The sequence below is a fragment of the Taudactylus pleione genome, unplaced genomic scaffold, assembly GCF_031769625.1.
Source record: "Taudactylus pleione unplaced genomic scaffold, aTauple2 ptg000015l, whole genome shotgun sequence".
Taxonomy (NCBI): domain Eukaryota; kingdom Metazoa; phylum Chordata; class Amphibia; order Anura; family Myobatrachidae; genus Taudactylus; species Taudactylus pleione.
This window is the reverse complement of record NW_028284417.1, coordinates 32,639,786-32,667,299: the sequence shown is the minus strand read 5'-3', so window position 1 is coordinate 32,667,299 and position 27,514 is coordinate 32,639,786.

Sequence of the window (27,514 nt, the reverse complement as noted above, 5' to 3'; positions counted from 1 at the left end):
GTCTTGCGTAAGTGTCACAGTTCCTCCAATCATTCTTCTTTGTGGTACTGTACTTGAATAGTAGGGAATTCAACAAAAGGATTACAAATGATCACTTAACACCAAATCCCACCCAAAAATGTGCACAAATCTCTGTAATAGTTCACAAAATTTAGCTCATCTCCTCCTTACTTCATAATAATCTCAAGCCAGACTTTCAGCACGCAAAAGAGACGCTTGTAACCCTATAATAAGAAGGATAATAAAGCTGTTAATTTAAATATTCTAAAATATATCATGCATTTAGAATATAATATATACATATTGTAACATGAACCCATAATATGTAATGATAAAGTAGAACAGTGAAAGAAAAGCATTATAGCATTAAATATTAAATTGAACATTGCTATATTGGATACTGTAAAGTAAATTATACCAACTCAACACACTATATATTCACAGTAGACATTGATAGATAGTAAATCGGCTATCCTACTATATTGAAGAAGATGTATTCAAATTGCAACAGTAAATCATATATGAACATTAGGTTAATTCATTCAAGTAACAAGAACAATCATTTACGGAAAGATAAAAAAACATAAGCGTGTGAGATAAATAAATAAAGAGAGAGAGAAAGAGAGAGAGATTGGGAGATGGAGAGAAAGATATATATATATATATTGTTGGTAATTGAATATAACACTATGCCTTACATGTAAGTATAATGAATGTATGGTGATTGTTTTTTGTTTACAAAAAGGAGATTATAGAATTGCAGTGGCAGTAATACGCAAATGCTAGTTTTAGCCTTCCCCTTGTGCACTATTGTGCGCCGGACTGTGCAAGCTAAGGCTGGTACAGGGTCTCCTTCTGAACTCCACTTAAACATGGTCTCTGTGCTGCAGTTCTGCCTTTGAGAAAGCAGCCGCATTCACTGACACGCCTGTGACACTCCCCTAACAAAAAAACACAATATGAGTGGTCCAAAGAGCGCTGTCCCCATATACACCATGTCTTCTCTCTTGAATGGTTCAAATGATCTCAAATGAGGAAAAAAATAACATATAGTTATATTCCAGATTTAAACGTTTCTTTCTTGAATAGATGATCACACAAAGAGACCACTCACCTAAACTAGGTGAGATATGTTCACATAAAGGTATCTTTGTACATTCTACTCATCTGGTCCCAATTATATTGGTGATATTCAGGGCTTATTCCCTTCAGGAACTAGACTCACCTGGAATCGGAACTACCCGTTCCTCAAAAGGTATCTTTACACCCCGAAATCAATGTTCCTCCAGTCATCCAAATGATAGCTTTATATACCGCATAACAAGAAGTCCACTTCTGATAAAATCAGTATTGTTTTATTGTCCAAACACCATAAGAAGGGTATTCAATCCCATAAAAAGTAAAAAAATTATCTGACAATCTTCATAAAAAAACAAGGTTATCCCATGGATTGGAATAGTATCCCTTATAGGGACGAGGGCCACTCCACCCGGAATGGTGTGGACACCTAGCACCCAAGATGTAAAAAAATACAGGGATAATTACCAAACCAAATGGGAGTTCACCTTCTTATGCCACCAACGCGTTCCTGACTCAAAAGTCCTTCCTCAGGGTGTACTAAGATTCACTGGAACCCCCTCCTATTTATACCTCTCAGTACAAACAGGAGGTAAGATCCAAAGTGGATCAATAATGGGAAATTTCTAAAACACGGCACATAATGAATAGTACTAACATATGCTAGACATAACTTACACCTTACATAACCTACATTTAACCCTAACGTTTAGGACTCCATCTGTTGTTACACAATAAAAATAATAAAACAAAAAAATACACACAATATATATTCCGCGGACTCCAAATAAAATAATCCAGTTTGGATGACTGGAGTTCCGATTCCAGGTGAGTCTAGTTCCTGAAGGGAATAAGCCCTGAATATCACCAATATAATTGGGACCAGATGAGTAGAATGTACAAAGATACCTTTAAGTGAACATATCTCACCTAGTTTAGGTGAGTGGTCTCTATTTGTGTGATCATCTATTCAAGAAAAAAACGTTTAAATCTGGAATATAACTATATGTTATTTTTTTCCTCATTTGAGATCATTTGAACCATTCAAGAGAGAAGACATGGTGTATATGGGGACAGCGCTCTTTGGACCACTCATATTGTGTTTTTTTGTAGCTTAGAGGGAGTGGTGCTCCTGAGTGTGACTGAGCAGCAGTCCTTTGGGGCGCAGGTTATTCTTAGATTTTGCCTTTACTCCTCTAACAAGCCCATGAGATGGTCTTTTATGTGTTCACTGCAGGCCACCTCCCAGACGGTATGCAGTCGGGATGCAGACGGTCTAAATGCCGACCATCGGCATCCTGACTGTCCAATCCCGGCAAGGGTCTAATGACAGGCGTCAAAATCCTGATGTCTGTCATTTTACCTACGCCGGAAGCCCGTTAGGCAACCCTCCAGGAGGGTTAGGGTTAGGCTAGGGGAAGACGGTTTAGGGTTAGGCACCCCGGGGTGAGGTTAGGGTTAGTCACCCCCTCTGGAGATTTAGAGTTAGGCTGCAGGAAAGGGGGGCTTAGAGTTAGGCACTTGGGGGGGGGTTAGGGTTAGGCACCCCTAAAGGAGGGTTAGGGTAGGGAATTAGGTTAGCAGTACTTACCTGAATTAGCAGTCGGGATCTTCACCCCTGCTGGGCTTCCGCTGTCGGCCGGCGGTAAATCATACTGATTCCTCCCAGACACTACCCAGAAACGCCCATGGTTTTGCTTAGCCAGTTCTAGTGCCAGCACCTCCATACGCAACAGCGGACTCTGCGTGCACTCAGGGGAACATGAGCAGTAGCAAAAAATTGCTCAACTGCGCAAACACCGGCATTGTGTCCACCTCTGAATCAGGCCCTTTATCCTGTACACACAATTGGTTTGTCAAGAAACATACTGTACTACCAATTCAATTGTGCAAGGGATGAAATCAGAAAGTGGCTTAAAGGAACATTCATAATATTGGTTGCCGACTTTAAGCCAACCTCCACCACCTGTAAATTGAATTAACTTCCCACCCCCTTATACCCTATATACAGTGATGGTGGGGATTTACCATTGCATACGGCCTGCATATGTACAGTGCACGACAACCCAGACCGTTTTGCTAAATAGTGTACAGGGGACAGCATGAGAGCAATTAAACTGTATTAATGCTGTGTTGGAATAGAGATAGCATTAAAGGCACCTACGTGACACTACTGCTGTAACAACCAATCAATGCAAGCATATTGCACATTGTGACCTAGTAATGAAAAGGGACTTTAATAAGAGAGGGTACACAGACTTACTAATGATAAGTGTAGCACAACATTTTTTTCATCAGTTATTGTGCTTTAAATTATACTCAGGTTGATATAATGATTTTGCACTTTTGTGGTTAATATTGCTAATGAAAAATACAGAATAAGTATGTTAGAAAACAATAGTGATTTTTGTCCCTATACAAATCCTATGAAATATAGAAACAGAGTGTGTTTTTCCTGTTAGGAAAGGAGCAAGAAACACCTAAACATACTTAGGGTCTGATTCAAGCACCCAGGGTTTTACTTCTGTGCATGCATCTTGTTGGTTACTCCCAGGGGATGCATATTGAATTTGCATGGATCATTGGGCTGTGACTGTGGCAGTGACTGTTGGGGTGACTAACGGCGGTGGGCAAACTGTGTCTAAAGACTCAATACCTCTGACATTGGCGGCCATAGACCCACGGACATTCTCAGCCTGCCATTGGCAGATGCATCGTCCAATAGTGCAGCGAATGGATCCGCATGTAGTGCATTTTGAGATTCGTATACGATTTCCTCAATATGCAACAAAGTAAATAATCATGGCTCATATAACAAATCACAAACAGCATCCACAGACCTTTTGCCTGACACAATCCGGTGAGAATGAGCACCAAATGGACTCCTTTTACAGTATATTGCTAATAATAATCATAATGTTGTCAATAGAATGTTGACAGTTATGACATCGACATGTGGAATACCGATATTCTGCAGAATGCTGACATGAGGAAAGTTGACATTATGCAAATTTTTCAGTTCAAATGTAAGAATTGTAAAGGTACCTCTCCACTAGACAATTAAAATGAGCGAGTGAACAATAACGATATCGTTCGATCGTTCGATAATCATTTGAAAATAGTTTGCAGATTGTTTAAAAAATTGGTCTTTTAGACATCTATAATCGTGCAAACATGCTGGTCAACCTGACGCGATAACGTCAGGTTCACCATGTTTGCAGATGATTGATTGCGCCTACACTGAACGACTGCTTGTCCAGTGTAGGCACATCATAGACTGACAAACGACTGCATGATTACAATGTCGTAATCATGCAGTCTTTTACCTGTCTTCTAGTTTATAGGCACCTTAAGACTGCATACAATGGCCTTGATAAGTTACTGGTAAACTTGTCTCTGTACAGTAAAGACAGGTGGCTACTATCTCTCTTGTATCCTCCACCCATGGCCAACATGAACTGTGGGCCTGATTCAGAGATTTGTGCTAATGCAATCACAGCTCTTACGGATTGTATTAGAAAAAATATGCTAATGTCTTCCAAAGCTTATCCAAGCAAAGGGACGCCCACGCTGCATTCTCAAATCCGCCTTGCAGCTTCTGAGTGAACTTTCTCTCAAACATTGCATGCCTCCTGACACGCTGAGAGCTCTCATGCTATTAAGGAGATCGCAATGGCTGATTTATGCATGCCAATGAAATGGAGTTTAAATGGTCCTGACATGCCTGTGTTTGCCTAGCCACCCCCATTACCTCCCTCAAATGCTGACTGGCTTCCTGTCACTCACTTTGCTAATGAATCCCCTTTGCAAAGGTAATCACAAACCAATCGCTGCGCGTGCACAGTATGGCTTGCACACATGCGCATAGGCTAACAATCGCTTGATCTGTGTAAATATTGGCATTGCGTAAATTTCTGAATCAAGCCCTGTAACCTCCACCCAGGATGCTGCTGAAAAATGGATCTCTGGGTGAGAGTCTCCACTGTCTTACATTTATGATAAAGCATTATTTTTGCAAATATATCACTTTCATTGTGACTTTTCCTCATTTATGAGGAAAGCCTCGTAGTGGAAAATTTTAATAAGGTGATAAAATAAGAGAGTTTTAACCATATTAAGATGGTCACAAAGCATCAGAGCGACCGCACACCCAAGAGTGGTATATCCATTACATACTGTATATTAGTCATATAAAGTATTGCTATCTGGGAGCCTGTGCTCAAGTCACTGAGTCCTACCAACACTCTTACTTATTTACATCCATTCTTTCTCCTCCCATATTGGCTAAACCAACACGCATAGCACACAGATACAGATGTGTCCTCTTGTATCTTTGCCGCTTATGTGGCAAATCATGCCATGTATGGCACAAGTTGGGTGCCCGCGTCTGGGTACACATGCTGCATTCGCACCCGCAAAGGATTGCATGGAGTGAATGATGCCGCGGCCTGGTGTACTGGAAAGTTGCGTGGCGCAATGCATAAGCATGTTTGCCATTACGGCAAATATGGAAGAGGACACATCTTTATATAGCAACATTAGGGCTGGTGTTCATTACTGAGTTGTATTCTGTTAATATTAAAATGAACCTCTATATACCCCTGCCTGTACCTTCTAAAACCCTTCCTATAAACCTCTAAGGATGACGCTAATTTGCGTATGCAGTCATACCATAAATAAAGACTTAGACGTGGAATCTGTGGTTCCAAAGCACAAGTGATATTCAGGTAAAAGTTCAGACAGTTACACGCAATTGATCAAGACACAATTTAGGCACAAAAGGAAATTATACAGACCCCAAGTACAGTATACATACACAGGCGCTTCCGGACCCAGAGATAGGCATCAGCAAGAGACCCCTCGTCATTCAGCATTCAGCATGCAGACCCAGAACCAGCGTTCGTGCACTCATATTTATACCCTCCCAGAATAAACAGGACAATAGGGAAGTCTGTTGCTGATATCATTGGTTCCCAGGAGTGAAGCATCTGTTACAGCACATTTAACAGGCTGGTTCAAACAGACTCTCCCTGCCTCTAACAGCTGGGGGTCTTCCTCTTCACATCTCCTGCAGCATCCTAACAGTTGCTTCTAAAATATACATTTTGTTGCTTGTAGGCTCTGCGATCCATAACTCGGGAATGTATGATGCGATCTCCCCACCGATAACACCGGAATACTGTAAAAAGGATACGCATCAGTACAACTCCAAACATGACTTGTTTAGCATGTATAATACCTTAGTTATCAAATATCTTTATTTTTCAGCATTTAAACTAACTGAACCAACTTAAATCATACACTTTAGAGCTTATTGAACCTTATGTGTGAATATGTAATGTGTGGGTATTCAGGGTTTGATATAAGGATGCTAGTTGTTAATGGGTGAGATTTGAGAGCATAATTTCTCATACACGAAGTGAACTTTCAGCAGTGTGGATTGCTGAGCATTGTAGTTCCATGCCCTCTGTCAGCAGGCCCCCACCTGCCCTGTGTTCAAAGAAAAAAAAACCTCTTTTGTTCTCCCAGACTCTTGTGTGAACTGTGAATCAAGCTGTGAAGTTGGGGCCATCCTGTCTGTGTATGGGGCTAAGACCTGTTTAGGATTCAGACAAATCCAATTGTGTAGATCAATGCCTGGATTATATTACAATTGCCACAACTATACTTTGTCTGCATCCAGGGATTCTCAATTTGTATGTAAAAATACCCATTGTCTATTCTATTTACTCTTACTCAGAAAGCTTGTTCTTCCAGTTGCCCTTGGTAGATTAACAAAAACATTGCCATCTGTTCTTAGCTCCTGAGTAGTAACTTGAAATGACGCTGGTCACAAAATGGCGTCTTGCAGATTCTTGTTTCTAAAATGGAGTCTAGCTGCCATTTGCAAGATGGTGTCGTGCACGCTTCAATTTTAAACTGATCTTGTCTCAGCCAATTATTCAGCTTCTAAAGTCCACCCTTTGATAGCAAACAACATGCTATCACAATCTGCTATTTAGAATTTAATTTAGGCTTACATTTACATATTATTTAGTGTTATCATGGGATGGCACAAGGTGGTTCTTAATCCATCAATAATGTGTCTCTGAGTGGGGACATAAAACTACTATTATACGCACACCGCGGATCTTGGAAGATCATGTGAAAGGTGTGGGGATGCACCAGTCTTATAAAAGCAGTCTTGAAGGGGAATTTAGGCTTTACATTATTTGGGGTGTTTTTTAAAAAAAAAATAACATTTCAATAATACATTTTTTTATGCATGGCTAAATATAATACATTAAATGATGGTATTTCCTAGCTCAGGGTTGTAATGCAGTTCTGTATTTACCTCGGTATTCATACTGGCCACTATCATAATTTCATTCTTTCGTTTTACTCCATTTTCCACACTTCAACACAATAGGAACACACCAGATGCATCATATTTCTTTTGCCTCTGTGTTCATATATTCAATTTTAAACTGATCTTGTCTCAGCCAATTATTCAGCTTCAACAATACCAAAGGGGGACTCTAACACCATTCCTACACCGAAGCCCTCTGCTGTCCATAGCCATCACTGGGGGCAATTCAATTCAGCGGGAGTTGAATAATTCGGCTTATTGCAGAGCTAACAGCCTTGTGGACAGCATTTTACTTGGAGAAAGGCAGTTCTTGCGTCTTAACACCCAGGATAAGTCGCCAGAACCGGCATTCTCCGACTTAACTTGTAATAGTCGAACTAAACAGTGCACTGAATAGAATAGCTCCGGGATACACTTCCTGGCACTATTCAACTTGTGCTGAATTGAATCGGCTCCACTGATCCACCAACCATGTTGAATAATACTGAATGATAGTTAAAGTGCAAACTATAAATAAAAATATTAAGTAGCAATATCATAGCAACATTGTGTAAACAGCACAGATTTTCTATAGACAGTAATGTATAACAAAAATAATTCTATAACTCTAGCCATTTGTGTAAAACTAACAGACCTCTTTGTACATACTGTATATTAATAAACCTCTGTTTAACACATTTTCATAAGTGATAGTTTGGGTGAATTAGGAACAGTGCCGAGGTGTCTGCATTATGCAGACAAGGCATCAAAACACTTCCCTCTTGATATATATGTGACCTGTTATCTAGGTCCCATCTGTACTTCCAAGGAATTAGTGTGAACCTTTACGATAGGGCAAATTAAGACTCCAAAGCTTTGGAAGAAAAGGTCATGAAAAATGTTAATAAAATGTTTGGGGAAAGTTTATTAGCATATATTTGAATTGAGTGTATACATCCCATACCTAGATTAGAAAGAAAATTGAATGTGGGAGTTTACAGTATGACTTTGAGGGAGATAGCGATAGTAAAAATGTCAGTTCTGATGTGGATAAAATCAACTGTCTTTGAGTTATAGAGGCTGAGATCATTGTTCCCTCCCCCTCCTGAAATGAAGGATGGTTTTTCAAATTTACATTTATACATTGCTCTGCTCACACAGTCTGTTAGCTATATAAATGTAACATATACAGAATAATTTTATGATATAGACAGGTTAGGAATTAAGTTGCAAATAACAACAACCAAGTGCTATACCTATCACTGATTGTTACCAAGGCGCACGACCATAGAAGGTAATTTTAAGACCTCAGCAAATTCTGTAAATGTAACAAAGGAGAAAATATACATACTATTCACTTACTGTTCTTCAACAAGGAGATCTAGAAGAGAAGTCTAGGAAACTCACAATTTTTTATGGAGCCCAAATGTATTCCCAAAAGTTATAAGTATATACGTACATCATTTACAGGGAAATCCTTTATTGTACAGTATATTAGCAAAATGTCCAATTCTTCAGAGAGAACTGAAACTTAATTATTATTATATTTTACAGTATTTGCTTTAGCTTTTGGAATTTTTGCATGTAATAACACTTGTAAGCATATGTGTAGTCAATTTAGGGTAATACATAAGATAAAAATAAACTAACAACTTTGGTATTGTCATTCTGAATGTAACATCATAATTATTTATTTTCATTTATGCTTTCAATATACTTCACATGAAAGAGGTCTCATCAAAACAACAGAACAACATGGATCTTGCTTCATAGTGCATGCACCATGCTAAGGGCCTGATTCAGAGCCGATGGTCGGGCAGTGCGCACGTGCGCGAGCCCCGGAGTGAGTGAGAATTTCACTCGCCCGGGGCTCACAACAAAATGGGGCGGCTGTCGATGTTGATCGACAGCTCGCCCCGTTTTGTAGGCAGGTCGAGGGGGTGGCTGCACAAACAGAGGCGTTCCCGAAGGAAAGCCTGCCGTTTGTGGGCGGCCCTACTGACATCACACGTGATGTCAGTAGTGAACTTCCTGCTCTATTAGAGGAGGAAGTTCACTGGGGATAGCGGTGGACAAGACCCTACCACAAGGGTCTCGTCGCAAGCCTGATGGTTGTGATAATCGCGACCATCGCCAGGCTGCCCACACAAGCTGTGGGTGGTCACCCACAGCTATGCGAGTGGCCTGGAGGCTGATTTTTTTTTTTTTAAATCCTCCCTGATTCAGAGCGAGTGCCCACAAATAACGCCTCTGAATCAGGACCTAAGTGTACACTCCCTCACTCATATACACTGCATGTACTGTAAGGGAGCATTTTTTAATAATGCCCAGTCCAGTATACAGTACTGTCATGTTCCAGATCATGCCATTGACTTCAACTACCTTTGTTCCATCTGTATTTACAAAATCAAATACAGTTTGAGTCTCCCATATCCAAATATTCCGAAATACGGAATATTCTGAAATACGGAATATTTTTGCCATGACTGAGATAATGAATCCTTTGATTTTTGATGGTTCAATGTACACAAACTTTGTCTAAGGCACAAATTATTAAAAATATTGTATAAAATCACCTTCAGGCTGTATGTATAAGGTATATATGAAACATAAATTAATTTCATTTTTGTAAACAAACTTAGCTTGAGCCACAAAATTATTGAAAATATTGTATAAAATGACCTGCAGCCTGTATGTATAAGGTGTATATAACACATAAATACATTCTGTGTGTATATTGGGGTCCCATTCCCAAGATATTTCATTATGAAATGCAAATATTCCAAAATACGGAATATTCCGTTATCCAAAATACCCCTGGTCCCAAGCATTTTGGATATGGGAGACTCAACCTGTATATAAAGGAATTCTCTTCTGAATATACAGTATAAGGGTCTATTCACTAAGTGTTGGGGAGAGATAAAGTGGAGAGATATATCAGTACCTTAACTGTCAGTTTACAGGCTGTGTTTGAAAAATGACAGGAGCTGATTGGTTGGTACTTTATATCTCTCCACTTTATCTTTTTCCAGGGCTTAGTGAATACAGCCCATTATTAAGCAAGTAAAATGTAATATTAAATCAGGTGTGGGGGTGATGTAGAAAGAGAAGGATATACTTAGTCTTCCTCCTATGTAAAGGTATTTGTGGACATATTCAAACACATACATTTAGAAGTTATCTATGCAATTACAATTTTCAAATAACTAAAAAGATTTTATATTCTGACTAATGATACCTTGCAGAATGTCAGTCTTCAGTTGCATGATCAGAGTATCAGTGTTAGATCCAGTTCCTTTGCCTTATATAATTGCATTAAGTGTGGTATGACAATGTCACTTTGATTTTGTGACTCATTAATCTTTTCAAACATACTGTGAACATTTACCAAGCATGCTTTTTTAATTTTTTTACATTTTTTTTAACTGGGATAATTGAAACAAAGAACAAGATTCATAATCCGGGTGACACAATTATGCAAATAGCCATAACATGAAAGACATTAGGTTGAGTTGCTTTGAGTCAGACTGAGATCTTGGTAAAAGCTTCTGATGTACTCATATAAACACTACAATTATTTTAGCAAAATAACGCTGTGGTATTATTCCATTACTTAACTGAATAAAGCCTAAATATGCTTGTATTTCTCATTTACATTCACACTACACTGTCCCTGTGCCATACAGCACCTCCCACCCTTCACATCTGCTGTCTGTCAATCGCATTTGCTAATAAGAGGCAGACTGAGAGGTCCAAATTAAGGATTTAACAAGACCTCTGAGAAGCTGCTATGGAGCAGGAAGCTCCTATATTCTTAAGCATCTAACTGAGGAGATAGATTTTCTCAGCTAATTTCACTGGTGGTTCTCCTGCACCAAAGCTCCTGTTTGCAAAATGCCACAACTAATTGGCTAATGCTCACTTTTGCATGGATTATAATTCTGTTATGTAAGTTAAATTGTGGAGTTAATATACAGTATATGTTTTAAAAAAAGCCTTAACTTAAATTGACTGCTTTAAATTTATGTAAGCCGATATAAAAATGCGTTCCCATATAAAAAAGGGAGCTGTTTTAAGGGGTTGGGTATGAAATCCCGGCTGTCGGAATGCCGCTGTCCAGAATACCGACATTGGCATTCAGACAGCCAGAATCCCGACCCCCATAACAATGGATGCTAAGTATTTTCCTAATCCCTACTCTAACCCTCCCTCCCCAATGCCTAACCCTAACCTTCCCCCTATGCCTGAACCTAACCTACCCCTCCCTGCACCCTAAACCTGAGACCCCTCTCCCTGATGCCTAAACCTAACCTCCCTCCTAGTGACTGAACCTAACAAAATCTCCCCACCCCCGAATCCTAACACTTCCTACCTGGTGCCTAACCCTAACCCTCCCCTAACCCTCCCCCTAATGCCTAACCCTAACCCCGTTACCTAATGCTAACCTCCCTCTAACACCCCAATGCTTACCTTCAGGATGCCGATGGTCGGGATACTGGTGCCGGGATCCTGACCTGCCGTTATTTAGACCGTCAGCATCCCGCACGCTGGGATGCCGACTACATCCCTTTCTATGATGTTGGTGCTATGTAATGTAAGAATGCAGACTAATGCCCTACACTACACTCCAAAGTAAAAGAAAGGAAACATGAGCACTCATACTCCTTTTCCACTGCCGCAATAACCCAGGTCTACCTGGGTCATGGCCAGGGGCTGGCTGGCAACGTTTAACCTGGGAGGCAAATGCATGCAGGTGGCCGTGGCAGAGGAGTAGCGTGTAGCCAGGGTTCCCAGAGCACGTGCATGCTTAGGCACCGCCCCCCCTCTCAAGTGTTCCAGGGAGGAGGCATCTCCATATGGAACTAATGTAAAGTAAAAATAAAGATATGGAGCAGCCCCCTGTGCCCCAGGAGTGGACCCCTTATGCAGGCCTCCAGTAGTGCCCCTAGTAGTGATCCACCTATGCAGTGCCCCTTATACATTTCCCCCAGTAGTGGTCCCCCCTGTGCAGGGCCCCTTGTGCCCCCAGCAGTAAGCCCCTTATATAGTGCCCCCAGTAGTAGTCCCCCCTGTGCAGTGCCCCCAGTAGTAGTCCCCCCCGTTGTAGCTTGTAGTGCCTCCAGTAGTAGCCCCCCCCTTGTAGCTTGTAGTGCCCCTAGTAGTAGTCCCCCCCTTGTAGTGGCCCCAGTAGTAATCCCCCTTTGTAGTTCCTCCAGTAGGAGCCCCTCTTGTTGTGGCCCCAGTAGTAGTCCCCCCTTGTAATGCCCCCAGTAGTAAACCCCCTTGTAGTGCCCCCAGTAGTAATACCCCTTGTAGTGCCCTCAGTAGTAGTCCCCACCTTGTAATGCCCCCAGTAGTAGTCCCCCCATTGTAGTGCCCCCAGTAGTAGTCCCGCCCTTGTAATGCCCCCAGTAGTAGTCCACCCCTTGTAGTGCCCCCAGTAGTAGCCCCCCCCTTGTAGTGCCCCCAGTAGTAATGCCCCTCTTTGTAGTGCCCCCAGTAGTAGTCCTCTCCCTTGTAATGCCCACAGTAGTAATCCCCTTGTAGTGCCCCCAGTAGTAATCCCCCTTGTAGTGCCCCAGCAGTAATCCCCCCCTTGTAGTGCCCCCAGTAGTAATCCCCCTTGTAGTGCCCCCAGTAGTAGGCCCCACCTTGTAATGCCCCCAGTAGTAGTCCCCCCCTTGTAGTGCCCCCAGTAGTAGCCCCCCTTATAGTGCCCTCAGTAGTAGTCCCCCCTTGTAGTGCCCCCAGTAGTAGTCCCCCCCTTGTAATGGCCCCAGTAGTAATGCCCCTCTTTGTAGTGCCCCCAGTAGTAGTCCTCTCCCTTGTAATGCCCACAGTAGTAATCCCCCTTGTAGTGCCCCCAGTAGTAATCCCCCTTGTAGTGCTCCCAGTAGTAGTCCCCACCTTGTAATGCCCCCAGTGGTAGTCCCCCCTTGTAGTGCCCCCAGTAGTAGTCCCCCCCTTGTAATGCCCCCAGTAGTAGTCCCCCCTTGTAGTGCCCCCAGTAGTAGTCCCCCACTTGTAATGCCCCAGTAGTAATCCCACCCTTGTAGTGCCCCCAGTAGTCGTCCCACCCTGTAATGCCCCAGTAGTAATCCCCCCCTTGTAGTGCCCCCAGTAGTAGTCCCTCCCTTGTAATGCCCCCAGTAGTAATCCCCCCTTGTAGTGCCCCCAGTAGTAGCCCCCCCTTGTAATGCCCCCCTTGTAATGCCCCTCTTTGTAGTGCCCCCATTAGTAGTCCTCTCCCTTGTAATGCCCACAGTAGTAATCCCCCTTGTAGTGCCCCCAGTAGTAATCCCCCTTGTAGTGCCCCCAGCAGTAATCCCCCCTTGTAGTGCCCCCAGTAGTAATCCCCCTTGTAGTGCCCCCAGTAGTAGCCCCCCCAGTAGAGAGACAAGTAAGAAAAAAAAAACACTTACCTGAAACCCCGCTCCTAGTCCCTCCGCTGCTATCAGCTCCTCCGTCCATCCTCCCGGGCCGGGCCGCTTTGCAATATGGGAGAGACGTGATATCGTCTCTCCCATTACCCACAGCGGGAGCCGGAAGATGGCTTCCGCAGTGGGAGCAGCAGCAGCCGATGAGAGTCTGTCAGACTCTCATCAGCTGCTGAAACAAATACACAGCTGCCGGAGCCGGCGGCTGTGTGTTTGTCACTGTGTAGCGCTTACCGAACTCTGTCTGGTCAGCGCTACACACGCGGTGCAGCTGTGTCACAGAGACACAGACTGCCCGCGGCTGCATGGCGCTGCGGCCCGGGGGGCACATGGCACCCTGCCCCCCGGCCCAGCCCGCCACTGGTCATGGCACAGTGTAAACGGATATTTGAAAAAAAAGCATGGGTCACATGACCCGTGAATCCCACCCTGGTCGCAACCAGGGTTGATTCAGGGTTGGACCTGGCTAACTGTGCAGTGTTAACAGCACAACCCAGATCACGATGACCCTGGTCATGCCTCAAACCAGCAGATTGACTGGCTTCAGTAGCATTTGGAGATCATCTCAAAGCATCCACTGTAACGCTGGAAGACCCAGATCTGATGTGAATGGCTGGACTCGGGAGATAACCTGGGTCCAGCCGCTGGTGTGAAAGGGGTAAAACCCAGCTTTGACCCATGCTCTGTGTCCCTGGGGCGAGTTGCATTTTTAGTGGAAAATAGATATTTCCCAATGTTAATTACTGATTCTGAACTGCTGGTATGCAAGTCTTAGCCACATAAAAAAATTAATATTAGTAGACAATTAATAATTTGCAATGTGCTACTCCCACTCAGGAGGGGAGGTGGACATCATATATCTTTCAAGAGGACAATAAGGATTTATTTTCCAGCAGCAATTTAGGAAAATTGACCTTTTTGTCAATTTTAACAACGGTTTATAAATTCTGAATTTTATTAAAGCCAACACCTGGCATGTTGTTATGGAAAATATAGAGCATAGTTGATTTTCCTAAATTACTACTTGATAAATAAACCCCAATAACACAATATAAGGGAGCACAGAGGTTAAGGGGTACATGTATCAAGGGGACAAGAGGATACATACGATTTACCGGTGGTCGGGATGCCGTCAGTCATAAAACCGACAGCGTCATCATGATGGTCAGAATCCCGTTAGAGGCCAGTAAGTATTCAAACCATCCCTCTCTCCCTGGTGGTGCCTAACCCTAACCTCACCCAGGGGGTGTCTAAACCGAACCCCCCTCTCCACAGCCTAACCCTAACCCTGCCCGGTCGGTGCCTAAACCTAACCCTCCCCTTCCCCTGGAGATCCGTAAACCTAACCCCCCCATCCTCGGGCTAACCCTAACTCTAACCCACATACTTACCATCGGGATGCCAGCGATCAGAATGCAGACATCAGTATCTTGATCTCTTCAGGATGGTGGCATTGGTATTCTGATGGGTGTCGGGATTCCGGCATCGTAACCGCATCCCGGGATAAGTACCAACGTGATAATGACGCTCCTGTTTCACCTATTATTGTGGCAAAATGGGAAGGTTTACAGCAGTATGTAATAAGAAACGGCATGCTGAAGTGGTTGAACAATACAATAGGTCAGTCTTTCTGCAATAAGGGCCTGATTCAGAGCCACTCGTAAGCGGCTGCTCGTTCGCTCCGAGCGTTGTTTGCCCAAATGCGCATGCGTACGGATCGTAATACGCATTCGCGAACCAGTCAGTGCGGCCGAAAATCGTTTGTTCGCTAAATAGCGAATGCCTGTTAATTTGAGTGACAGGAGGAGGCGGATGTGGGTGGTAGCAGGGGAAGGTGGTTGAAAACGGGGAGTGGAGATCAGAACGCAGGCGTGCCTAAAGGTCAAAACGGGTGTATTATGGGTGTGCATAATTAATACAGCAGCATCATTGACCACGTCACTGGGTTATTTTATAGTCAGAACTGCTCGCATGATTGCGGTTGGAAAAACCAACCCCAAGAATAGCGAGCAGTTCATACGCTGGTCGATGTACTCGATTAATTTAATAAATAGCGGACATGACGTAGGATACGAGCGGCCAGGGGGCGTAGTTTCCAAAAAAACGACTGCAAGTTTTGTTCGCTCGTTCAGACATAGAGGCCTGAACTGACCGCAAAGAGCGAACGGTTCATTTGAATAGCCACCCCTTTTTTCAGAACGAACGACCGCAATAGCGTCAGGCTCTGAATCAGGCCCTTAGTGCTGAAATGCAATGTGGATCTTCATTATGTTCTGCTCATGCATGACAACAATAGTCACCACATGCACAATAAGGGACTTCTCTCATGCAGCTGAATGAGGCAAATAAAATTCAACAAACTCTATTGTCAAAGTAACATTCTAACATTAGACACTTTTTGCCACAGGTGGCCACTAGAAAAAAAAAACCTTTATTAATTAAATAAAGATGTTTTTTTAAATAGTTTTTTTCTTTTATTTATTTTCTATTATGCTTCTTGACACCTAACTGAACTAGCAAGTGGTAAAATTATGCACGGCTGCCGACCAGTGTCACCAGAGAGCTTCTGCAGAAATAATTTTTTGATAGATTGCTGAAAAGAGCCCCTATGTGTTAAACAAGAAGGAAATATCAGGTACTGGATTTACTGATATTTGTTTTTGTCTAACCCTCAGCGGTTGCTAGATTTAAAGTGACAGCAATAATAAACATTACTGTTCCTATTTTCATAGTGGCTGATATGGTGCCAAATTTCTGAAAGAGGCCATAAAGGTGTGTTCTTATTACTGGCATTTTGTATCACCCACTGGTAATAATTATCAGGAATAAAACAGAAGATGATGACAATGATAAAAATAACACTATATATATATATATATATATATATATATATATATTTTAACGCAATACTGTACAAAAGTTTTAGGCAGGTGAGGAAAAAGGCTGCAAGATAAGAATGCTTTCAAAACTAGAAGTGCTAATAATTTATTTTTATCAATTAACAAAATGCAAAGTAAATGAACGGAAGAGAAATCTCAATCTAATTTTGGTGTGACCACCCTTTGCCTACAAAACAGCATCAATTCTTCAATTCTTCAAGATACACTTGCACCCATTTAGGGAGTATGATTAATCTATCATACCCAACAGTTGATAATGATCAATATTTTCATAAGAAAGGTTGAAACACAGTTATTAACTGAAACTGAAACAGCTATGTAGGAGGCTTAAAACTGGGTGAGGAACAGTCAAACTGTGCTACAAAGGTGAGGTTGTGAAAGACAGTTTCATGTCACAGGTCCTACACCATGGCAAGACTGAGCACAGCCACAAGGTAGTTATACTGCATCAGCAAGGTCTCTACCAGGCAAAGATTTCAAAGCAGACTGGGGTTTGAAGATGTGCTGTTCAAGTTCTTTTGATGGAGCACAAAGAACTGGCAACGTTGAGTACCATAGACGCAGTGGTCAGCCAAGGAAAGACACATCATGCTTACTTCCTTTTGAAAACCGAAGATGTCCAGCAGTGCCATCAGCTCAAAACTGGCAGAAACCAGTGGGACCCAGGTACACCCATCTACTGTTCAGAGAAGTCTGGCCAGAAGTCGTCTTCATGGAAGAATTGCGTCCAAAAATCCATACCTTCAACGTGGGATCCCTAATATTGCCCAATCTAGAATGAAGGTGGCATAGTTAATCAAGGTGCTCTCCATCACAATTTACCTATAGCCAAAACCCCTAATCACGGGCATTCTAACAAGGAGTGATATAGGTCGGCCTCATAATGATGACATTTAGGGCATTACCAATGTGATTTTGCACACAACCGGTCCTAGCCTTGGGGCGTATATGCTGCCATGCTTACTTCAGTGTTCCTTATTTATTGCTACTCACAAGTACAAAGAATGAACATGCACAGCTGTTAAGTCATTGCTTCCTGTATTGTGATGTCATATGCATATTTTCTGACATAGGGGGAGATACATCAAACATTCTAAAGAGGACAGCTGGAGAAGTGGCACAAATCAACCAATACGCTTATAGCTATCATTTTATAGAAAGTACTTAATAGCTGGAAGTTGATTGGTTGCTCTGGGCAACATTTTTACTTAACCTTTTTAGAAGTCTCTCTTGGAATAATGCTAAAAGTTGCACTGAGAAATGTAACTTCTATTATTATTATTATTATTATTATTATTATTATTATTATTATTATTATTATTATTCCACACCACACAGAACTAATAAACTATTGTCCTAGTTGTATTTATAGACAAACTCCACTGAATGATGCATTTATAATTACAATGTGGAATTTTGAAGCAAAACCTGAAATTCACACTTCTGCAAAATGTCACTGTATCTTTGCTTGTGTTTGCACATCTGCACATTGTTTTAACAGCACTTATCAGGGTTTCATTGATTGATAAGAAATCAAGTGGCATTTCTTAATTGGAAAAAAGCATAACCAAAAATATAGTAATTGAATAATACTATCAATTGAAACATGCAAATATGTTGTGCTGTACATAGATTTTAATACATTTTTTATGAACTGATAAGGATTCCAGTCAATTGATGGATAGAAAAATGGTTACTAATTGGTTTAAAATACATTTTGCACTGTAAAAAGGCCTATGCAACATCATATACTGTAAATAACTACTTTCAATGATCAGATAACTCCCAAGTTGTTGCTACGATTACTGCACATTTGTTGGTCTTTTAATAAATCCTCACCAGAAGGCCTTTCTCCTGCTTGCATCGGAGACTGAGGGTATAGCCAAGTACAATAATCACTGGCATTTGATTTGCATTTAGAAATACAAAAGCCAGTGAATGTGTTTGATGCTTGCTGTGTTGCACTCGGAAGGACATTGTTGGTCTGTAAACGTTGATTTCCAGAATTTACAGGCATGCTGATAAGTCTTGCTTGTCTTATTACCGTCATTAGAATGTAAAGATTTCACATAATAGATTAGACAGGAACAAAAGTGTTTCAGCATGCTACCACCAACAAACACTTTTCTGCACCTAGGGAAGGAAGGTCATAAGCCTAGGATCCTTTACCCACTTAACTGACAAAAAAAAAATGTCAAAAAATGCTCCGAAATTGTCGGAATTTATTTATGACTGAATTAGGTCAAGAAACGTTTTTTTAAAACTTATCCAACACTATTTTTAAAAAAGATATTTTTAAAATGCCATACACCATAAAAATAGCAATTTTTATGGTATACTGTAATGATGACCATTGACAGCTGTACCATCGATGGCCGATGGGTTCAACCATCAATAGAAACTATTGATTGTTTGAGACCACAGCCAGCGGTGTTTCCTTAATATCAGTTTGCAAACCATTGATGGTCGGTGGCCATCCCTAGTATACTCTATAGTATACCATTCTTAATCGGAGGCCCTGTGTCCATTCTTGATTGTACAGGACCGCCATAATAAAAATAAAATGACCTATTACATCAATGTTAAAAGTAAATAAAACCGGAACATTTTGGATGTGCCGTAACATCATGACATGACCTGGTGTCATGACGTTATTGCCCAATGACTGCCGGTATGAGAGTGGCTTTGCAGCCACTCTCTAACCGGCTACATCTCTTCCACAGCACCGGAGCCCCCTGTGGACGCCACTGGACACTCCAACACCCCTGCCGAACCCCCTTGTAGCCTGTCGCGATCACCGATGGACCCCTGCATCCTGCCATGGATGCCGCTAAACCCCTGCAATGCAAGCCAGACACCTTGCGGACACCGGACCCCCACCTACGCCGCCGTACCCCCAGGTATTCTAACTACTGAAAAAATTCCATATCCGAGATGCTCATGGTCCCGAGCATTTTGGATATGGAAATCTCTCTTCCTGTACATATACACACATATACACATATATATACATACACTCATATATATACACATACATATATAAATAATACACACACACATATATATATATATATATATATATATATATACACACTCTATATATATATATATATATATATATATATGTAGATAGATAGATAGATAGATAGATATGATTTGTTTTTTTTATACAAAGTGCAATGCCCATTCACTGTCAATGGCAGTGATCGTGACATGGGGGACAGACGGGGCAGAGCTGTAGTCAGAAGGAGGGGCCGGGGAATGAACACTGGTAGCCGCGCCGGGGAAGGTAGGGGTGGGAGCGGCCGAGGACAGAGCGCAGCTGCTGCTTCTGTACTTGTATCAAGCCAGGCAGCTGTGCCAGGGAAGGTAGGGGTGGGAGCGGTAGGGACAGAGTGCGGCTTTTGCTTCTGTAGTTGTGTCAAGTCAGGCAGCCGTGCTGGAGAAGGAAAGGGTGGGAGCGGCCCAGGGACAGAGCCACAGCCATGCAGGGGGAGAAGGAGGTGGTGGTCCCGTCGGTTGCCAGGGCCGGGAAGACAGCAGGGCAGCTGCATCGGGAGAGGGTTCACACCGGCAGCAGCTGTGGCTATCAGGAGCCTCAGCTGCTGCTTGCTTCTATTGCAGACACGGCTGCCCAGGGGGGTCCCGCTGGGTACCCGATCACTGTGGCCAGAAGTGATCGGGACACACTTGTGGGGAATCTGTGGAAGCAGAGGGACCAGCAGGTGGGTATTTCTGACTGGTCACATCAGATGCGACCATGTCAGGGAAAGCCCAGTCTGGTGTGGTCGCATGGCATGCAACCATGCCAGGCAAGTGGTTAATAGGGAGTGTCTTCAGTTTATTTGGAGACATTAGAATTGATGCTGAGTTGGACGGATGCCAGTTTGAGTTGCACAAAATATGCAAATTGCCCCTTTGCCATACTTGCCAGCTCCCTGAAATATTAGCAATCTCCCTGCCTCCCTGAAGAGCCTAGCACTCTCCCTGATTTCATCTTACCCCCATTATGTAGCTGTTATATACTTGGGAAATAAGAGATCAGAGATATATACATTCAAATGGGATAATCAGTGTAATTTCTCTGCATTGGATATAAAGCTTAATAATCACTATGGCTACATGCATTTTCATATAGGGTTTCTCTTGGACACTTATATGGAACCCCTCGTAAAATACAAAACATGAACAAGCCCTGAATAGAACTAGTGTGTTTTCATCAACAAGTAGATCTTACTAACTTCTTGGGTTCTCATTTACAATTGGATGCAAGTCAATTTTATGGCACACCTCTCAGATGTAGCAGTACACGTTCACTTTACCGCCGCGCTCATAGGTGTTGCTTTTACAATCTCCCTGAAATGCTTTCACAAAAGTAGACAACTATTCTCTATGCATGCCAACAAAACAGGCCACCAGGGCCATAACTAGGGTGGTGTGGCCGGTGCGCAGGCACAGAGCGCAGATGCTCCGGGGGCGGAACCGGCTGCCTCTGCAATGTCTATTTGCCAGATGCCCGGTTCTTTCACACTGTGACTGGCAGACTGGACTGTGGGGCCAAATGATGTATGTGCTCCATCCCCAGTTGCATGTCACTCACTGCACCATTGGTGTATTACAGGTACTGGCAGCCCGCCAGCCCAGTGCTTGTCAGTAGCCCCCAGTGTGGAGGTCAGTTCAGCTCTGAGCTCCTGAACTCACATGAGAACAGTTTCCTCTCACAAGTTCAGGAGCTCAGAGCTGACATCCACGCTGCGGGCCACTAGTACTGACAAAGTTCCTCACCACGTTGCTGCACAGTGCTTCCAGTCTTAGATGGCCGTCTCTACTCTGTTCTCCTACTACTGAACGTGCAGCCATGCAGAGACTGTTAGCTCCCTCTGTAGCAGCAGAATACCAGCAACAGTAAGTTACCCCCCTCTCTCCTGGTCACCAGTCTTTTAGTGAAGCAGGAGGTGGAGGAGGAGCGGAGATGTGGGGGGGGGAATTGTGAGATTTAGGAATTAATAGTTATAAACAGATGCCCCCCCTGCAGTTACTTCCACCCCTGGAACATGAACCTTTTACCTCTGCACCCTGTAAGTACACCACCTGTACAGTGTAACTGACCTCCCCTGCAACTGAAACCCCCACACCCTGCAACTATCCCTACTGCACACTGTCACTGCACCCCTGAAACTGCCACCTCTGCACCATGTGATTACCCTCATGCAAGTGACACCCCTGCACCCTGTAAATGAACCCTCCTACATGCTGTACCTCCCACACTTACACTGTGTAACTGTCACCTATGCAAGTAACACCCCTGTACCCTGTAAATGAACCCCCCTACACGTTGTACCTCCGACACTTACACTGTGCAACTGTCACCTATGCAAGTGACACCCCTGCATCCTGTAAATGAACCCCCTACACATTGTACCTCCCACACTTACACTGTGTAACTGTCGCCTATGCAAGTGACACCACTGCACCCAATGCAACTGTACCCTTGCATGCTATAAGTGCACCCACCTGCAACTGCACCCCCACATCCTGTAACTGCCCTCCCTGCACCATATAATGGCATTACTGTGTGGAATAATGTGCAAGGAGCATTACTGTGTGGCTTAATGTGTAAGGGGTACTGTGTGGCATAATATGTAAGGCGCATTACTCTGTGGCTTAATGTGTAAGGGGTACTGTGTGGCATAATGTGAAAGGAGCATTACTGTGGCGTAATTTGTTAGGGGGCCTCCTGGTTGGTGTAGTGTGAATTGGGGGTATGCCACTTGCCTGTGAGACCATGCCCCTTTTTTTGGACTCTCTATTTAATGTAGGGGGTGGGGGCACCAATGCCCTTATTGGCACAGGGCACCAAAATGTCTTGCAAATGGAAAGGCAAGACATTCTAACATAGGATAAATACAGTAAAGGTGTGTAAGACCATGTTGGAGTGGCATATAAATGCAACCCTAACAGAGTCAAAGATACACCTGTCAAAGTTATATCAATTACTGGTCCCAGAGGACAGGTTCATCTAAGAGATGTGTGCAGACCCCCGTCTTTTGGTTTTGGTCATAAATCATCATTGTGTTTTGGAAAAACCACCCCCTCAAATGTTTTGGATTTCTTCAAATATTTACAAAAACAGTTAAATCATGTAACTTGGACCTGTTTTTGTTCCTATTGTATTATTATCACCAGGAACATTCATTTCCGGTCAATTTTGACCACCTAACAGCACCTGAAATCACGAGGGAGGGAGTTACATGCAATCCAAAATGCGCTAGATCCGGTTTTTAGATCCAAGCTCCGAACTTGCGAGAAGACCCAAGTCAGGACTCTGTTCTAATTGGAACCTAAAAATGATCTGAGCCAGGCCTTATAGATACATGCACACACACATACAGGCAGGGTCACATATATATATATATATATATATATATACATACACACATACAGGCAGGGTCATACATACATACATACATACATACAGGCATGAAGGGTTACACATACACACATACAGGCAGGGAGGGTGATAAACATAACTGGGGTACCTCTCTCACCTTAATGTGGACCCTGCAGCTTCTTCCTCATCAACATGCTGTTGTAGCCCCGCCCTCTGTTGGGGTCAGATGAACATGTGCTGAGCTCCACCAATCAGGGCTCAGCACAAGCTCATCTGACCACGGAGTGTTTCACTAAAGCAGTAGGAAGGCAGGACAGGGAGCTGATGCTGCTCTGTATCACAGCACCTGGCAGGCTGGACACGGACCCGGCAGGCTGTCAGCTAAATGACAGCTGCTTCCAGAGTCTGACTCCAGGGCACCCTCTGGCAACTAAGGCACCTGGAGCTCACGCTCCGGTGGAACTGCCCTCCCTATGCCCGTTCCCAACCATCCCAAGTTTTGTGGGGCAGTTCTGCTTTTAGTGCACTGTCCTGTGGCCTCACCCACAGTCCTCAGTGATGCACAGTGGGGGGGATGGGAAGCAATCTCTCACCCGCTGCTCTGCTTAGCAGAGCATGCAGTTAATAAATACCACGCAAATGTGTGCAGCATCCCTTCAGTTGTGAGAGAAACTGGGGGCATGTCTAGCAGCTCCCAAAGCACTAGGCTCCCTCAGCGTGATGAAAATGGAGGGGGGGTTACTTTCAGGTACACATTTCCCATGAGGTCATGACCCTTGCCACATGGCTACACCTCTCTTTTTAGGTACACACTTTTGACTCATGCAAAGGCCCCTATCTGAACTTACTGAAAGTTGGGAGGTACATGTCCTGTGTGTGACTGCCAGGTAACACTTCCAATGGGAAGCCACTGTCAGTTATAGTGTAGCCAGTGCAGTCATGGACTGCAAAGGACTCACTGAGGAGGCAGAGTTTACTGGGGGTGCTGCAGCCCTTAGGTAAAATTCGCCACTGCTCCCTTCCAATTTCCACCAGCTGAGATCAAAGCACCAAGTTATGTTACCCTACAACAGAGCTCTCTCGGACACAACTGATAACCCTCTAAGCACTCATTGAAAGGGTTATGACATTTTTTCTGCATTTAGCACACAGCAGTAAGCTAAACTAACTGTACCGCTTCCATCATCTATAGAGGACATTAGCGGTTTGGTTCCCATTGCTGGCAGGGATAACCCAGCAAAAGCCTTTCCAGCTCCAGTGAAGCTTTCCATGCTTTGCTGAGCCCCCACCAGCTGTCATACATATGTATAAGTTAGCAACATGTCACTGGCAAGCTGGCAGAAAATGGTGCTGAGGAGTAGGACACCTCTGTACCCCAACAGACAGGTAAGTAGTGTTAAATACCGGCAATATATTCATAAGTATGCCTGTTATGCTAAACAAAATATGCTATAGGTATTTAGTATTGTTATTAAATGGAGCCCTTCGTGTTATATACAGAGTTGTGAGCATTGGCTCACTCACATTATTCATAACAATTACTTGCCTCTCTTGTATGATGGAAAAAACTAGAAAGAGGCCAGAAAAGGCTTTGAGTCCTGCCCAATTAATATCTACCCAGTTTCCTATAGAAAAAATACCTTTTGAAGAATACAGCCAGAGGGAGGAGGAATGAATACATGGGGTGCTACTGAGAGGTAGATCAAAGCTATTTATTTAAGAAATAAAAATGTTACAAAATTTCCTTTTGATGTGCTTTTTTGTCAGAATTTGAAGAGAGTATTTCTGTGGACGAGGTAAGGTTGCAGGTAGTGTGTGTGTTTGTGTGTGTGTGTGTGTGTTTGTGTGTGTGAATCCAGTGTTATCTTTCGCCAAGGAAACTAAAATGTCTAGCTAAAGCTCTATCAATTTATAAATTGATTGAGCAACTTCCATTTCTGTATCGTTGTTTGAGGGACCCGTATGGGATCAGTAGCCATTTTGGAGACCTCTAGGCTAGCTGCAGGTAAGTTGTCTCTCTATTTAAAAACACAAGACCACTCTGTTAGCAGGAGCGCCTACGTGTGGCAGGTGGCTTAGGGGCTGATTCTGAGTCGCACGGAAAAACACACGCAGCAGCGTCTATTGGCAGTCGCCCACCTGTGAGTTTATGCAAATGGCCTACAAACTCCTTCCTTTGTGTACATCAGTGTGTCCAAATGTGCAAGGACTGAGACTCCCACTTCTAGCACCACTGCACACTGTAATACCAATTGGGGCTGGCTTATACTTTATGCCACCATCAATCGCACCATCAAAACTTGCTCCAGCCCTATGGCATTTAAGTATCTGGTAAACACAGGGCCTGATTCCAATAGCAAGTAACTGCACATCTTGGTAAAACCATGCTGCACTGCAGGTGGGGCAGACGTAACATATGCAGAGATATTTATATTTGTGAGGGGTGTGGCCAAACTGAAATCTAAATTGCAGTGTAAATATAAAGCTGTCCAGCATTTGTGGGCTACATGCAAAAACAGCCAGTATTTACCCCACATGCAAAAAGATTTATGCATTTGCACTCATTGCATTGCAACATGGTTTATCCAGGTACAGTTACTTGCTCTATCTTACTCTATTCCCAAATCTGGATCAACCCCATAGCCTCTTGCATTGACACGCCACAATACTCCCATAGCAAGCCCACTGAACGGGCCATTTTTGTGTGCACCTCCAGTCACTGCCCAGAAATGCCCATCACTTTTGAGCTCCATTTCTGATACTGTCTGTCCCGATTGCAGCAGCATCTTTGTACAAACACTCTGTGTAACACATGAGCCATAGGAGTTTTCTGAAAATGTTGCCGATGTGCACTTGCAAATACTGATTCAACTAAATGGACATTGGCATTTCATGTAAACTGTGTACAATTCAGAAACAAGCCCTAAAGAATTACATGGCCACTAGATGATTTTGTCTAAGACGTTAAACCCTCTTGACATGTTGTAAGCTACAAAGCAGGTCATTACATTGACCTTCCAAATGCAGGATCTTATTGGGTTACACCATTCAGGTTTGAAATTTTCAGTCATCGTTAACCATAACATCTCCTTGATTTCTCCTTTCATAAGCAACTTTTTATTTTGTGTAGTCTGTATGGTGTAGAATTGGCAACCACACCAGGAGGAGTTTCTATCACATTATACCTGAATCCCCTTCAGATCACATCATTGAACTCAAAACAAATCCCCGTAATCTGAATAATTTCCGTACATAATATTACGTTTTTTCTCTCGCACCTATAGTTTTCTATGAGGGTTGCTTTTTTGCAGAATTTACCAACCTACGGAATGCAATGCTCAGAATGGCTCCCAGCTCCCAAAGGTAAAGTCAGGGGATCGCATAAGTGATCCCTTCACTTCTTACACACCACAGGGACGAGCTCCTTTTGCAGCGCCTGTCCCTGCAGGTGGTTTTTTATATATACAGTATTCTGATGATCCATAATTTCTTATTGAATTGGATAATGGTGATAAGAGTATCGTATCTAGGACCCAATAATTGATAAATATGCCACCTAAATTTCATGTCAAGAATATATTGCAATATATTTTGAATGAAAAAGTAACAATTTATCCCACTTTTTTTCTGGCAAAAAATATTTTAAGCATTCTGTTCTATTAAACTCTTCCAATAACCCAGTATGGGGCTGGCAGACAGAAGATCATTCTAAAATGTAAAAATTTTTTCAGAAAACTAGTTCTTTAAAGATTGTGGCATAAAATTGGAATCTTAAGCCGGCTAAACTCTAGAACGATGTATAATAGATGGCTGATCCGATGGGCGATGGGACCCTGTATCGGCAAGTGCATGCACACTTGCACAATACAGGGGGTGATGGCGCAATGTAGGATGCCATGCTGCATTCCTCAGCATGGCATTGTACACAATGTCTTCTGATAGACCGTGCAGTGTTTTTTGTTTTGTTTAGTATGACCCTTCCCTTTCATGCACCTGAAGAGTATAGCCAAATTGTTTTCAGCAGTTTCCACTTTGCTTTGTTTGTTGTTTTGAAAGTCATAGAAGGAACTAGCATTTGGAGGGCATGCTGGTTCTTATAGTGCTAATTGAAGGTCCCAGGGGTGACTCCCAGGTGAGCTAGCTCTCAATTTGCATGTATTTTTGTATGTGTGTTATCATGCAGTGTAGGGGCCACCAGTATCAGAGAAGTTGTGCAGTTGGCCTGGTGGCTTACCATGTATTTGCAAATGCATGCAACTAGTACTTCTGAATTTCTATTACCATATAGTTTTCAAATATTGTTGCAGGTACAATTTAGTGTGCTGGGGGACATTTGGAGGACACCCCCCCTTTCTGTTTTTTTGTTTAGCATGACCCCTCC